This window comes from Rutilus rutilus (genome assembly GCF_951802725.1).
Source record: "Rutilus rutilus genome assembly, chromosome: 1".
Classification (NCBI taxonomy): domain Eukaryota; kingdom Metazoa; phylum Chordata; class Actinopteri; order Cypriniformes; family Leuciscidae; genus Rutilus; species Rutilus rutilus.
In genome coordinates, this window is record NC_140209.1 from 14,883,126 (window position 1) to 14,896,887 (window position 13,762).

Genomic DNA, 13,762 nt, shown 5'->3' on the forward strand with positions numbered 1-13,762 from the left:
GTGAGAAGACTTTTATTACAGCGAACAGTTTAAAACGGCACGAGAGAATTCACACTGGAGAAAAACCTTACAAGTGTTCACACTGTGACAAGAGATTCAGTCGATCATCACATCTGAAAACACATGAGATGATCCACACTGGAGAGAAGCCGCACACGTGTGATCAGTGTGGACAGAGTTTTGCTTTTAAAAGTGACCTGAAGCGACACATGAGGATCCACACTGGAGGGAAGCCGTTTAAGTGTAATAAATGTGGGAAAGATTTCAGTCAATCTTCAAACCTTAAAGGACACATGAGGATCCACACCGGAGAGAAGCCGTTCTCATGTGATCAATGCGGAAAAACATTTATCTGTGCATCACACCTGAAGACACACCTGACAGTTCATACGAAGGAGAAGCCGCATTCATGTTCTGTGTGTGGAAAGAGTTTTTCACAGCTGGCATATTTACATAGACATGAGAAAACTCACACTGGTGTGAGAGAGTACATGTGCTTTGATTGTGAGAAGACTTTTACTACAGCTGATCAATTAAAACTGCACCAGAGGATTCACACTGGAGAAAAACCTTACAAGTGTTCACACTGTGACAAGAGATTCAGTCACTCATCATCTCTGAAAAGACATGAGAGGATCCACACTGGAGAGAAGCCGCACACGTGTGATCAGTGTGGAAAGAGTTTCTCTGTTAAAAGTGACCTGAAGCGTCACATGAAGATCCATGCAGTGGAGAAACCACATCAACACAGTCTGAAATCACAGTAAGTCATTTATTTTCATGTGCTGAGCAACAAAGTCTCTTCTGTGTAAGTTAGACACGCATCACTCTATAGCCAAATCTCTCCTCTCCACCTATAGCCGGTGTGTGGTGAGCACAGGACACTTTGTTGATTGATTGATATCTATTAAACTTGCGCTCTCTGACAGTAGGTGGCGCTCATGTAAAAGCAGAAATAAAGCACTATACAGGGCTCTAGACTGCAAGTAAATGGAAAGTCATTATAATCCATTATAAAGCTTTGAAGAGTCAGGACATTTTTTTTTTAATATAACTGATAGTATTTGTCTAAAAGAAGAATGTCATACACACCTAGGATGACTTGAGGGTGAGTAAATCATGGGCACTGACTTGGAAACCAGGAGAAACTTTGTGCCTTGAACGAACAAGTTCATGAAGTTTTAAGTAATAGGGCTTTTAAGTCCACAAATCACCAATAATCCCTATGGATGTAATGTAGTAATGCTAACTATAACCATGGTATTGTGGCAGAAATAGTCAAATGTTTTTACATTATTCATTTCAGGGTTCGTACATCCTTTTGAGAGAAAAATTCAAGCACTAATTCCTTCACACTTTTTCCAGCTCTTTAATTTTTTAAATATTATCCAGTTTTAATGTTATTTTTAATGTGATGACCAAAACCATGATTTGTTCATCCTTAAAAGATTGTTAAACTAAACATTGATTGTTTAACCATTTGTAAAACTAAAAAGTGTAGGAAAACAGTAGACCGAATATTTAAAACTACAGTTATACTTAAAGGGAAAAGCTATTTCATGCATACTGATTTTTTTACACTGTTAAAGAGTTGGATTCCCATGCTAAACATGGACAAAGTTTCAAAAATTAAATTGTACGTTTGAAGGAGTATTTCTGTGGCAAAAATTGTCCTTCCGGTTTGTCACAAGTTTCGGAAAGTTTTTTTCGCGTAAGATGGGGCGGAATTTCCTTATATGGATCCTAGGGGCACTTCTGCCAGAAGAACCGCGGGCGCGCACTCGTAGACCAGAGCAAGAGAGAGAGAGAGAGCGAAAGCAGTGCGTTACCTCATCAAAGCGCTTTGCTCAGTTTTTGGAAGTCAATGTCACCAAAAGAAGTGGGTTTTTGGTTGCCAGGGCAAGAAAACCCTGCACAGATTCCCAAAGAACCCAGCGCTAAGGGACCAGTGGATGGAGTTTGTTTTTTCAGAGCATCAACGCCGCTGTGTAAGACTTTGTTCCCTGCATTTCGACGATGATTGTTTTATAAACAAAGCCCAGATCGACGGATTTGCAGATCGTCTAATGCTTAAGGATCGAGCAGTCGCAATGATAAAGGTTTGCGGTCGTGATTGGAACTGGGCGGTGAGTACAACTGGTAAAACTGCTTCAAATGTCTCTGTGTTGTTAGTGTGGCGCGTTAGCACACAGCTTTAGCTTCGCCTGCCACCAGCCGCTCGTTTTTTTCCAGAAAAAGACTCAGTAAAGTCTATCTGTCTTTTATAAATATAATAAAACTAAATACTTTTTGGAGATATGAAGGATGCAATACTAATCTATAGGTACTCAAGATTAACAGGAGATTGAGTGAAAATGAGCATTTCACCCCCCCTTTAATAATATCAGCAGCCTCTAGCATCTGTCGCTAGAGCGTCTATTGAGATCAGAGGAGTGAGGTTTACTCGCACAGCAACTACTAGCTGGCCTCCGTTACACTCGGTTGACATGAGGGTAAAAGATGAGTAAATGGTGAGGACATTTCTGTTCTGTATTTTCTTTTAACACATAATACAGAATAGCAAGAGACATGTCATGGGATTCATTCTTAAGATTCATGATTCATCAGTGGAAAGAAAGAAAAAGACAAAGAGGAACAAGAGGAGGAGGAAACCAAGCAAGAGAAACAAATTGCTGTAAATCCGTTTTGAAATAAGTTGTTTTTCAAATAAAGTTTTCCGAGTGATATCAGATTGTGTGTGTGTACATGTGTTTTTATAGTACTTACCCTGTAACTACATGAAACAAGAGGGTAAGAAGCACCACTTTAATTTACAGCCTGCAATGCCATACTTTACCTGTAACTACATGGAACAAGAGTATATTTTCCCAGCATAAAAAAAAAAAAAAGTTGCAATAGTTTTACTTGCCTTGAAACTTAATCAGTGCACCTTTGCAATAATAACAAATTAGCCTACTTTATAAATGCACTGATATGTACCCCGTAATTTTAAAAAAGCCTTTATGTATTTTTATACACTATTATTACAAAAAGGTGCAGTGTATGTGTGACAGGATTAGTTAAATGATTGACAGTTGTGGTGTCCTATCAGGGGGGAGTATGGTCTATTTAATGCGGGTTGGCTGTATCCTGAGATGCGTCACGTCTTTGCTCCGCCCCCTCGTGCGTCATTCACTGGAAGCTCAGGTATGTGATTGTAGCGGCTGGTTTTAAATCCTGTGTTTAGAACACTACTGATGTTGTCATCTCTTCAAATTGTAGCTTTCTCTTAGCACTTTTCCGACGGTGCACTTATCAGCTCAGTGAGTGTCTGCTCACCCTTCAGGTATGTGCTGTGTTCAGTGATTGAGGGCGGTCTAGTGGGTTACTACGTTACTTTTTAATGTGTTGCTTCCTGTACCCTTCAGCTAATCTGCGGTTTTGATGAATGCTGTAAACCGTAACGTTAGCCTGTGAGAATTATATATGAGGGATATCATCTTGTGGTAAGTGTTATGTAAGATGGCTGGAAAATTGTAGTAAAATGAGCATTAGTAACATCTCGCTTCCTTTAAGGTTTTCGTGAGGCGTGGGTCTCCTCTCTCGTCCTTCGGACCGTTCTTTTTGCTCGTCCTTCGGACCATTTCTCTGATCTTCAGCACGATCTCCCTCTCGTTACCACAGTAATTGCACTTCGTATAAACCTGAGTCCATTTTAAGAACCACAGGTTTGCGCTGTGATCGCGCCGTGGGCCAGCAAACACGTCAACAGGATTTGTATTGTCTACTTCCTTCCTTTTAGTGACAGCAAGAGTTACAATTTCTTTCTAGAGTGACAAAGTTATAACGTTAATCTGACTGACTGTTAATGTATGAAAATCAGTGTATGTGTGTTGCACCAGCTCTATTCTTTTGTCATTCGTTTCTTTAGTTCAGCCTTGTGTATTATGTTTAGATTTATTTTGTTATCTAAATGAGTGTGTCGTTGTTAATCTTGATTATTGTATGTGTATTTAATTTGGCTGTGATATTTTCTTTGTTTATTATTTTGGGGTTTTACTAAACTCAATTGTTTAGTGGTTTATTTATTTTGCTTATTTTATTCTTCCCAGGAACTGAGGTGGCCAGGCGGAAGGACCTTCTCTTGCAGTGTTGTAGTGGTGGTGTTGCAGTGGACACTGTGCTGCAAAATCATGTTCAATACAAAATCCCTATGCAATTTACCATAGGATAAACATGCACAATCTAGGTTTTTGGGCATTCCCTTCACCATAGTATGTCTATGTCTATGGGGTACTTTCAGGCACGTATATTATTGAATATAATAATATAAATAATAAAAACACTTCTTTCGGCGAGCATCTGTTCTTTTTTTAACAGGATCAGCATTGATCCTTGCCCAGAAGTGAGTGGCTTTTTACTTATTTGATAAAGGCATCTGCAAAGGTAAAATTCAGTCAAAATTATATAATAATATACTCTGCCCATTTTCTATTAATACAATGTAGTAGTTATTTATTCCAGATATGTACAAATATGACTAACATACATTGCTGTCATTCGATACAACCAGTAAGTCATTCGTTATAACCAAAATTTCGGTTTAACCGAATGACTTTTTTGGTTATAACAAATGACAAAATCTTCACTCAGTGCTAAAAGGCTGATATCTAGCTGCCTAGCTTGTTAGTTAGCTAGATAGCTACCAAAAGGACCATCAAACATTTTATATTTAGTAAAAGTTTTTTAAATATTACAACATTATCCATGTTTAATAGCGGTTGTACCAAATGACCTGATATTTGGGGACATGTGTATGAGCAAGTGAAAACATAAATTTTTCTAATAGTTAGTTACTTTGCTTCACAACCATGCGGTCCTTTGCAGGTGTCTGAATGATATCACATCCTGTCACATAATATTGACCACATGATTTGATCCAAAATGGAGCCCTTTATATTGGTTACTCCGAATGACATCAATGAAAATCATTTTTCCGGACATTCTTTCTCATAACAAAGCAATGACTTCTACACACCATTTTAATACCATTTTACACTATGTTGAGGGGCAGATGACGTGACGCCTGTTTTTTCTGTAACTAAGTGTAAATGTTTACTGAACTGCATTTCTCAACTAAAACAACACATGCCAGTGGGGCATAGAACATCATTTTATTTTAATATTATGATTTTGGGACGTAAAATGTATTTGGTGTTGTTCATATTTCAAGGTGAATAGCAAAATGTCCTGCGGTGTGACTGTAACATTGATGACTCATCAAATGTAAATATTAGTAAAATAAAGCAGATATGTTTGGAGCAGCTAATAAATGCCTTGGCATTATTTTGTATGCATTTACTTACTTAACTTAAGTTTTCAAAATGCTAAAAAGTACTAAAATAATATTTACAGTACATTTAGTTTTGAAACACAAATGCTGTCCTGCAGTGTGACATAGGATATTAGATTTTTGTACTGGCAGTTACATGGACAGCCATAGGGGTCCTTTAGTCAAGACCCCTACCAGGAAGTCCCCCAGATGTTTGGATGTGCTAAGGAGGTTAAAAGATGAGTGTTAGTCGCTTATTAATTTGATATATTTCATCATTTCTGTCAGACCATGAACCAATGTTCCCTCTAAGCTGCGGCCGCGCAGGCAAATCAAAGTGGCCGCGCAATAGATTTTTCAGAATGCGCAAACGATTATTTTTTTCAGGGGTTAAACATCTGAGCATCAAAGGCGATGCAGGCTAGGTAATAAACATTTAAAATACTGACATGTGACAACCAAGCTGGATGTACGTTAGAATATTTACATACCGTAAAACTTCAATTAATAGCCGAGTCCCAAATAGACGTCTCTTTTACACGCCTGGTGTGGATACAGGTTTGGATAAATAAAGGCCGGTCTCAAATAGAGGCCAGGGGCCCGTTCTTCGTACGTCGCTAACTCACTTAGCTGGATTTGATTGTTGGGGATTTGGCATGATCTTGGATTGTTTGGTTCTTCGACGCTCATCCTGGACTTGCTGTCATAGCAACAGGTGCGCAAACTTAAACCTGCTCGGGAGCAGGCTTATTTCATGTTATCAGGATTAGACTGCGGCTTTATAAGCGGAGCTGATACGGGAAGTCCAGCGCAGCGCGATAGTGCACTTTCTGAGATAGGCTATATATTTTTTCTCGTGACTCGTGAGATTGTCGTTTACATTATTAATTTGTTGGAAACGCACATTTATTTTCGACTTGTCGGAGTCCGGCTTTAACTACAGCACAAACTGTTTGCATTGCCCTAAGATTATTTGCGAGTGGTTCTTTCCTTTACACTATTGGAGATGCGGAGAACTTGATGGAAAGTGCTGTCTGTCGTGTCATTCGGAGTTTACCTGGCGCTTTTAGGTTTAAGAAACAGTTTTAGGTTTTTTTTTTGTGGAATTTCCAAGCCACTTAAGACCCAATGTTGTAAAGCATTTTTTTTAAACCATTTTTTTTTTTTTTTTAGGCTATCATAATTTTTTATGAAGATCATGCAATCATGACCATGCCGATTACAGTATATGTCACTCAGGCTTCACTAACGTGATTGGTAGACTATAGGCTATAGACTGCCATCAAGGCCTCAATAAGGGGATTATGTGAACAGAAAGAGGGTTCACAATGTAAATGTCCAGCCCAGTTACTATTGTGATTCTTAATATTCCAGATTAGTAATATTATATCAAATAAAAAAAGGCAGTTGACTAAAATCTTCCATAACACAAATGTGAAAGCAAAATGGCCAGGATCTGTGCATGACTTAAGAATTTTCAGAGATTCACATTTATGCACATTATTTGAAAGTGGTAAGGAAAGTTCCACAACTAAATATCAAGCTCACTGTATTACATACATTATGCTGATTCTAACAGAACTGCATTTTTTCATAGGTGATTATGACATGTTCCTGCAGACAGGTGTTTTATGACCCCATTCCCTGACCCAAACCAGTTATAATGCAGCTCTAGCCAGGACAAGGGCACACAATGAAATGAACTTTGGCTAACTAAGGGGAAGATGTCAGTGTCTGAAAAGTCTGAGGGTTGCACACCTGACAGGGCCTGTGACATTGTTGCATGTGCCATATTACACAACATTGCCAAAACAAAACACTTTTCATTAAATGTTTAATAAAAGACAAATATGCTTAGTTCCTTGAGTTTTATTTCAATTGTTCTTTGTAAAGACAAGCCAGTGGTCAAGTGATATTAATTAGACACATTCCTCATGCAACAAATAAAAAGGAAAAGTTGGCTATACACTGCCCACCTGTAGGCCTATGTCTCCTCTGTCTGACTCTTCTGTAGGCCTTTCTGTAGATGTGGAATCCTGCAACTTATATTGCAGCCATAAAGCATACAAGTATAAATTAAGTAAAGTTATTTATGCACTTGCAGGTAGGCTAGTTCCTCCATATGACAGTTATCTGAGAGGGTTTATTCACTGTCCAGTGCAATGGAAACAAATGGACATTACAAAGTCTTATACTTTCTTTCCTTTGGAAAGTTAGAAAATGTCCACTTACTGCACATATTTCAGCTCCACTTTCTTGGGAACAGATACAAGTGTCGGTGTATTATGTATATTATAAAATTATGTATTATGTATAAAATTATGTATTATGTATTATGTGTATTACTTTCTTGGGAACAGATACAAGTGTCGGTGTATTATGTATATTATAAAATTATGTATTATGTATTATGTGTATTATGTGTATTATAAAAGTGCACAAAAGAGGAAAACACAATGTCATTACAATGAACTACACTCGGGAAAAATGGGATCAATAACTCATGGCATAATATTTTTACATTAACATAAGTTTATCAGTTTTCACTTTCACAAGTCAAAGCAATTCATTATTACTCAAGATTTAACAGTTGAAATTACTATACGGCCTTAATTTAATGCAGCAAAAATTATTTTACAGTGTAGGCTACTAAGATCTTTTTTTTTTCTCAGCCTTTTTCTTGGTTGCTTTTATAAACAGACAACCATTTATTTAACAGTGCCTTTTATAAAAGAGACTATATAACAAAAAATTAGCATTATGTAGAATATTTTTGTACTTCACTTTTATTAGTTCCCATGTTCTAGTGTGGTGACTCTGGCATTACAATGAACAAAGTAATTATGCAATTATTAAAATACAAAAATATAGGCTAATAAATATATTATATAGGATAAATATATTATATAAATATAGGCTGATAAAAACATCTAACATGGCCACTTCTAACGGATTTAAATTGTCTGCTACTTTTTGCCAGCCCTCTCTCCTGGCTTTTGCAGACTTTGAGGTGTTCCCTGGCGTTTTGATTAAACATTAAAATTCCGAATAAACTTCGACTATTAGTTCTTGCTCTACTGAGGAGAAAAACTGAGCGCGCTCTTTGACCACGCTGAGCAGCCAATAGCAGCGTTGCTGATCAATGTTTCTACTATCGATACATATCCCCTTTTAACCAGCGCATGAACGCGCAATTATCTCAGATAACTCAATCCAGCGATACTAATCATATCCGGCAAGTGTGTTCGAAGAACCGAGTTAGCCAGATCATGATTCGCACGATGATATCATCTTGGATGTGTCATTTGATCTCGGATGTAATAAGCAACGTACGAAGAACGGGCCCCTGGTCTGTTTTTTAGTTTCGGGTTGTATTTAATCTTCTAAAACCCGTCAGATCGTCGGTTTAAGCCAGTTCTATGGTGCAGATTGCGCACGCAAGAGAGCCCTGCGCATCTGGGCGGGAGCTGTAAGCGCAAGCAAGGCAGGCAGAGAGAGTTAGCGCCGCGTCGCGTCTATGACAACTCGAGGTATCACACACCGGACTAGAAGTGCCGCGTCGCGTCCATGACTATTCGAGGTATCGCACACCGGACGAGAAGCGCTGCGTCGCGTCCATGACAACTCGAGGTATCGCACACCGGACAAGAAGCGCCGCGTCGCGTCCATGACAACTCGAGGTATCGCAGACCTCACCAGATGCGCACTTTGTCAGTTTATGGCCAGCAATATAGTTATATTTAAGGACATTGTGGAATGAAATTCAAATGACATGTTTTGTAACCTAGTTTGTTGCACAGTTATTAAATTGTTTATTTAGGCTACCTTTAGGAATAAATGCATGTCAATTTAATAGGCCTTTAATTATTGTTAAGTAGCCTACTGCATTAGCATTTTTCTTTCAATGAAGTTCCACTTAAATGTTTTACCTGCTGAGAAATGACTAAACATCTTGGATACTTTTATTTTATATATAGGCCTATATATGATTATCAGTCATAAACAGTGAACCAGTCATAACCTCTTTAAACCTTATTGAAACCTTATCAAAGATCCTTTAAGTTCAACTAAACTTGAACTTAAACTTAAATATCCCCATAAGTTGGGGATATTTTGGGAATATTAATTTATTTTTATCAATCAATAAATTCCACTAGAAACAAACCTTGTTGTATTATTTTAATTTAATACTGTGAAGCTGCTTTGATACAATTTGTATTGTGAAAAGTGCTATACAAATATACTTTACTTGACTTGACTTAAACTGACTGGTAAAACACCATCTTTAAAATGTTCCCAAAGTCCAACCATTATAAAGGATATTGAATAAATATCAACCTTGTAGACATATTGATGCATTTGCTGTCATCTCTTTGAATCCCCTATGGCTGACGCAGGCTCGTGGTCATTTTCTGCGCTCAGAAAAAAAAAAATTGCTCAGTGCTGAAAAAAATTAGAGGGAACATTGCCATGAACGTGTCCATTTTTCTCGAACTAGATCAGTCTAGATCAGTCACACCACAGGACTATCAAAAATGGACACGTCGACTCACAACACTCAACTCAACTGTCACCGCTAGAGCCGGAAAGGATGCTCCTAGCAGCTTAATTTGTTTTACAAAGCCATACATGTTCGAGCCTGGACTACCTACTATAATTATAACATAAGCACACAAGGCAACTTACACTCATTGGTGGGCACGCACTGCCGACGATGGCACCAGTTGTCGGCGCGACGGGAGGATGAAGGCCGAGGCGGGAGATAGTCGGTTCGGCCACATTCACCAGTAACAGCGGATTATCAGTGAATGAATCCCAGTTGTCTCCGGCGAAAGTTTATAAAAGTATCCTGTGTAAAATGATCACTACAGAGGCGGGTTTTGGCGGTGATCCTCAGCTCTCCATCAAGGTGGCTCTTCACAAAATTAATCCACCTCTTGTTGATATGATAGTTTTTCGGAAATTTAAATAAGGACACCGATCTGTTTTGTACGTGATCGCATCCAGGTAATACTCATTTCCGTGACGAAGGCATAGCTAGGTAGCTAGCAAACTGTAGGATGTAGTAACTAATAGTACTGACAGTAACTCGCGATGGAGTTGCTAACTAATGTGAATGGGCTCCAATGCGTCATCAAGTAGGGGCGTGTCCATGAGCTCAGGGTCTCCAGTGCGTCATCAAGTAGGGGCGTTCCCAGGAGCTCAGGGTCTCCAGTGCGTCATCAAGTAGGGGCGTGTCCAGGAGCTCAGGGTCTCCAGTGCGTCATCAAGTAGGGGCGTGCCCAGGAGCTCAGGGTCTCCAGTGCGTCATCAAGTAGGGGCGTGTCCAGGAGCTCAGGGTCTCCAGTGCGTCATCAAGTAGGGGCGTGTCCAGGAGCTCAGGGGCTCCAGTGCGTCATCAAGTAGGGGCGTGTCCAGGAGCTCAGGGGCTCCAGTGCGTCATCACGTAGGGGCGTGTCCAGGAGCTCAGGGGCTCCAGTCCGTCATCAAGTAGGGGCGTGTCCAGGAGCTCAGGGGCTCCAGTGCGTCATCGAGCCCCCGTTTTAGCCCCGCCCAAAAAATCCGGAACACAGCAACGGTGAAAAACTGTTTAACGGTCTAACTCCACAATTCAGTACTTCACAGTGCACAGTCTTTGTAATATGATTTAGCAATACATTTCTAACATTTATAATGTGTTTAAAATTTTTTTTTAGAATTGCCTTTACAGGGACTTTAAACATAAATATATATCTGTCTTCATTATACACAATATACCTATATTATACATATATTAAACTTAAATATATATCTGTCTTCATTTGTTTGTTGTATGTGTATGTTAACAGTCACTGATCATTGTTTTTAAAGTGATTTTTGTCAGTTTTTAGGCATGAGCAAAGAAAGGACAAGGAGGTACAGGGAAAGGTTAGCACAGGATGAAGTCAAATTTCTCTTGTTCACTGGAATCTTTGTTCAAAGAGCTGAACTGATGATTTTAACATGCTTTTAATTGTTTTAGCATGATTTTAATGACTTTCTCCTGAAAAACAAGATATTTGTTTAGTCTTTTAAGTTAAAAATAGGAATGAATGGTCTTTATGACTGGGTCAGATTTGACGCCTCCAAAATGTTAAATATTCAGTATGTCTTGTTTACTATGTTTTTAGTTCAAATTCATACACTAAGTAATAAGATTGTACTGATATGTTGCATTTTCATTAATGTTCAAATAGAGATGCAAATGAATGTGTTTGTTACAAAAATATTCAATACATTTCACCATAAATGTTCATACAGTGTTTCATTTCGTCCTGTGGTGTGACGGGATGTCCTGTGGTGTGACATCACTTCAAACACAATTAAACGACTTTTACTATGTTAACTAGCTTAAATGATTATATGCATTTGAAAACATTTCATAATATAACTATATAAAAAAATAATAAACATTTTCAAATATTTTTTCTCATTTTACACAATATTTCCACTGGAGAGAGTGGTAAAAGATGGCACAAGCAAAGAATATAATCAAAAAACAGCTGTGAAAAAAAATATATATGCAGAATTTTAATGATCATTCTTTAAGAATGCTTGTTAAACTTGAAACATACCTGATTTGTATTTGAAATTAATCATATTTCAATATTTGAATTTTATAGTAATGTCATGTCACACCGCAGGACATATTTTGCCTGGAGCTGCGAGAAAAGCTTAATAAATTACATAATGAGAAAAAAAAATCTGCTAACCTCTAACAATTTCAAAAACAACAGTATTTGAACTTTACAAATTCATACAATTCTCAAGCAATTTAGAACTTTGTTTTCAAAAATGCTGTTTCACCCTTATTTGTCAAATCATGCCAGAATAAAAAATAGATAAATGTATTAAATTTTAAGATATTTTAATCACGAATGAAATTGCTGTATTGGCCTTCGGACGGTTAATCCGAATGACCTTTTGACACTTCAAAATCTTTAAAATACTTTTATATGTAGTAAAATAAAATTAAAACCTTTTGGATTCAGTAAAAGAGATCAAGTTGTACTACCTTACATACTCCGGATGATATATATTTGTTTTTTTATTATTATTAAGGCCTTCGGACAAAAATATGACCCGTCACGTCATTGACCCATATACATTGTCAGAAAAGTAAACAAAACAATGAATACATCATCGCAATTACCAAGTCCATCTCATCTGGCATGTTATTAGAATTATTGATAATGTTTTAGAACTCATCTGTTTATATGACACATTAGTTACAGTTTCTGTTTTCATAGACGTTAAATGTAGGTTTTAAATCCTGCATTCAATAAAACTACTAGGGAGTGTTTTTATCACAGCTTGTAAATGTTTTAAATGAATGTGTGTATGTGTGTGTTTTGTAATGTATGATTTTATTTCTGTCAAGCTGTTGGTGAAAATAAGAGCTTGTTCTTCAGCGATTTAAAGGTTAAATAAAGGTTAATAAGTTACACAAAGGGAACACCGCATCAGAGTAAACAGCACATGCATCTGAACGACGTGTTAAACTGTATGCTTAAGAGTTTATTTGAAGCGCTGAATATGAAGCACTTTCAGGTTTAGGAAACCTTGGCTTGTTTCAGCACTAGGAGATTTATGTTATGTTGTATGATGATGGTGATTTATGTTAGTTTTGTTTGTTGTGTTGTGGCTTCGACAAAACCTGATAATCTTAAATTAAATGTTCAAGGTCACTAGATTTTCAACATGTGATTAGCTTTAGTACTTGGTCTGAAATATTGATTATTCCTCTCTCATCATGTCTGTTAGAAATGAAACTTGTTTGTTTTTAGCAGAACTGCCAGAAAGCATCTGGAAGGAGAGGACGGAGAGAACGCCAGTGATCCAGAACCTGCAGAATGAAACATCAAGATACTGAAGAACAAAGAGGTTGGTGTTTATTCTTGATATCTCATTCAGCATGATGAAGAACATGCTGATGCTCACCAGATTTACATTGTTTCATGAGAATACTAGTTATTTATAACACAAATTATTCAAATAGATCATAATCGTGCACAGCAGTTGTTGACCAGATTTGATGGGATTCAAATTTCTGTTGAACTCATCAGTGATCTTGACTTTGAGCTTCACTTTTCATTTCACATTTGTCTTTCATTTGAAATCTCACATGATTTAATGTTTCTTTTAGACCTGATGGACGCGAACGAGAAAGGAAAAACAGAAGCCTAAAAAACTCTTCACAAGTCTGTAGATTCACATGAGGATCCACAGCGGAGAGAAACTTTACACATGTGATCAATGCGGGAAGAGTTTCACTCGGGCCTTCATTCTAAAATCACTTCTGCCTTCTCATTCACCCCTCTTTCACACCGCAAGCGTGAACGGCACATCCGCGCAACTACATCGTCACTGCAGCAGCAGACTCCCGCGAGTATTCACACTGGAAGCGTAGTACAACGTCACAGCAGCGGCTGC

At 37.9% G+C, this 13,762-nt stretch overlaps 2 long non-coding RNA genes across 3 annotated transcripts; both read left to right on the forward strand.

Moving 5' to 3' along the window:
- Positions 1-435: 435 nt before the first annotated feature.
- LOC311306946 lies at positions 436-13,532 on the forward strand. 2 transcript variants are annotated; one of them, XR_014630234.1, is made up of 3 exons: positions 436-763; positions 13,117-13,213; positions 13,476-13,532. It is a non-coding gene; the product is annotated as an uncharacterized lncRNA (long non-coding RNA). The 2 variants fall into 2 exon arrangements; XR_014630235.1 differs by having other exon boundaries at positions 13,120-13,213.
- Positions 3,025-5,292, forward strand: LOC311301293. The gene is made up of 3 exons (XR_014629425.1): positions 3,025-3,325; positions 3,408-3,485; positions 3,556-5,292. It is a non-coding gene; the product is annotated as an uncharacterized lncRNA (long non-coding RNA).
- Positions 13,533-13,762: the final 230 nt, after the last annotated feature.